The sequence below is a fragment of the Notechis scutatus genome, chromosome 4 (assembly GCF_049901735.1).
Source record: "Notechis scutatus isolate UNSWTSFEM ecotype Mainland chromosome 4, rNotScu1.2, whole genome shotgun sequence".
Lineage (NCBI taxonomy): Eukaryota > Metazoa > Chordata > Lepidosauria > Squamata > Elapidae > Notechis > Notechis scutatus.
Window position 1 is genome coordinate 53,093,054 of NC_142012.1, and position 3,198 is coordinate 53,096,251.

Sequence of the window (3,198 nt, forward strand, 5' to 3'; positions counted from 1 at the left end):
GGAACGGCTAAAGGATTTTAGGGCGCGCCCGGTGCAAATCCGCCTGCCGCCTCCCTCGTGAAAGGAAGAATCAGGCGGAGGTTGCCCCGCGGAGCGAGGCGGCGGGCGCGGCCTCGAAGCCTTCAGCGCATCGGGCTTCCCGTTCCCTCGTTAGCGGTCTTTCCTGGGGTCACAAATGTAGGTTCGGTCAAAGCACTGCGGCAGTTGTGATATAGCTGGTTGTTTTTTTTGTAATTTAGATAGACAGGCAGGCAGGCAGGTAGGCAGGCAGACGCTGGGGAAAGGGAGCAAGAGATCGGTAGATAGATAATGGATGGATGGATGGATGGAGACAGATAGTCATTGGAGAGAGAGAGAAATGGAGATAGATAGAGAGAAACAGATAGACAGAGACACTGGAGAGAGAAAAATTGAGATGATAGATAGGTAGATAGATAGATAGATAGATAGATAGATAGATAGATAGATAGATAGATAGATAGATAGATAGATAGATAGATAGATAAGATAGATAAGATAGATAAGATAGATGGGTGGGTGATTAGGTAGGTAGGCAGGTGGGTGGGTGGGATAGATTGGTAGATAGATAATGGATGGATGGAGACAAAGATATACATTGGAGAGAGAGAAATGGAGAGAGAGAGAAACAGACAGATAGAAGCACTGGAGAGAGAAAAATTTAGATGATAGATAGGTAGATAGATAGATGATAGATAGATAGATAGATAGATAGATAGATAGATAGATAGATAAGATAGATAAGATAGATTGGTAGATAGATTGGTAGATAGATAATGGATGGATGGATGGATGGAGACAGAGATAGGCATTGGAGAGATAGATATACAGACAGACAGACAGACAGACACTGGGGAGAAGGAGAGGGGGAAAGACGGAGAGGGAGAGAGGGAGATCGGTAGATAGTTAATGGATGGATGGATGGAGGCAGAGAAAGACACATTGGAAAGAAAAATGGAGATAGAAACAGACAGACAGAGACGCTGGAGAGAGAAAAACTGAGAAGATAGATAGATAGATAGATAGATAGATAGATAGATAGATAGATAGATAGATAGATAGATAGATAGATCGGAAGAGAGATAATGGATGGGTGGAGGCAGAGATAAACATTGGAGAAACAGACAGACACTGAGAGAGAGAGAAATTGAGATGAACGCAAACAGGGCATTTCGCAAAAGGCCGCCCGTTTCCTTTCCTCTCCTTTCTCCCCCGTTCCCCCCTTTCCCCCTCCATCCCTTCCTCTCCGCCGATCCGCTCAGCGCAGGGCGGGATTCAGGCCCGCGACGCCGACGCCGCCTCCGATCCAGGACAGCCGCTTCGGTGTGGCAGGAGAGGCCGCGAAGCCGCCTATCTTCGCGGGTATTCCAGTTGAGACGTTCGGGGCCAGGGGAGTTGGCGGGCTCAAGGTCCAAAAAGTCAAGGCGGCGGCCAGGATCTTGCTTGTTTCCTTGCCGACGTCTCCTGACCCAGCTAGGTAACATAATCCGTGTTGGCATCATTCTTTGCCTCGAAGAGAGCGGGTGGTTTTGAAATTTCCTTGCTCGCACGGACAGGTGTCAAGGGACTAGTCCCTAGTGAGGTTGCTGGGCGCTATCCAGCCCTGGCATTAGCTTTCGCCAAGGGTTCCGGGTTCTGTTGTCCTCGGCTGGCCAAAGATTATGGGTCCCGCTATGATCGGGAACAAAGCGCAGAGGCTCCTCCTGGCCAAGCGATTCAACTACGCCTTATCTGCGCTCCCTTCTCCTTTATCTTAGCCATTTTTCCGGCCTCGTCCTGCGCGCAAGAAAGTTGGAACAACGCTCCCTCCCCAGCGAAGGATCGGGCGCTGCGCATCCCTCCCGAAAGTCCCAAGTCCTCTTGGCGTGACTCCTCCCCACCCCAGCAAGGCCAAAGAGTCCGTTCCCACGCACACGCATCTTCTGTTTCTATCTTTTGTCCCCAAAACCACGTCTGTACGGTCCAACTCGCATTGCAAAAAAAGGGGAGGGGAGGGGAGAGGCCTACACAGCCCGTAAAGAAGCGTTGCGGGGATGGGAAGCGAGACCCATGAACCCCCATTGTTGAAGCTGTCCCTTTCCCACGACGTCCGGTGTATACCTCGATGCGAGGAAAACCTTGGAAGTCCCAACGCCAGCCGGGTGTTCTCCGAGCGCCTTGGCTTTGATTGAACGCCCAGCCGGCAAGAACCTCAACTCCCATCGTTCCCAGCTAACGGGGAGGGGGCAGGGCAGAGAGATGGAAATCCAAATCAGCTTTGAACTGGCTGCGATTTATGGGTCTCGTAATCCAGACTTTCTGTGGAGACACCCCCATCTCCCCGCGTTCCGAACTCACTGCGCTCCGTGGCTGTATTCCCACGCAACCTTTAAGCGGACTAACAGTTTATTTTATTTTTATTTATTTTTATTTTATTTATTTATTTATTTTGTCAAGCGTGCATCTGATAATATATCTATATCTACATATACATACATACATACATACATACATACATACATACATACATACATACATATCCATCTCTCTCTTTCTCTCTCCATCTCTCTCTCTGTCTCTCCCACTCCCCATCTCTCTCCATTTCTTTCCATCTATCTATCTATCTATCTATCTATCTATCTATCTATCTATCTATCTATCTATCTATCTATCTATCTATCTATCTATCATCTATCTACCTATTTATCTACCTATTCTCTCTCTCTTTCTCACACTCTCTCCATCTCTCCCCCTCCCTCTCTCCCTCCATCTATGTATCTACCTATCTATTATCTACCTACCTATTTATTTATCTACCTATTTATCTACCTATTCTCTCTCTCCATCTCTCTCTTTCTCACACTCTCTCCATCTCTCTCTCCCTCCCTCCCTCCCTCCCTCCATCTATCTATTTAGCTATCTATCATCTACCTACGTATTTATCTATCTACCCATTTATCTATCTACCTAGTCTCTCTCTCTCTCTCTCTCTACACACACAGAGAGAGAGAGAAAGAGAGACACGCACGATTATTAATACATGAAATAGATACGAATAAAAGGGAACATTAAGACAGGGACGGTAGGGTAGGCACGTTGGTGTGCTTATGCATGCCTGTTGAGTGTGCATAACGCCTGGGATTGCTGTTTTGAAATCTTGGTTAGTTAGTTGCGAACCGAGCGTGTTTAAGGTGGATCCTA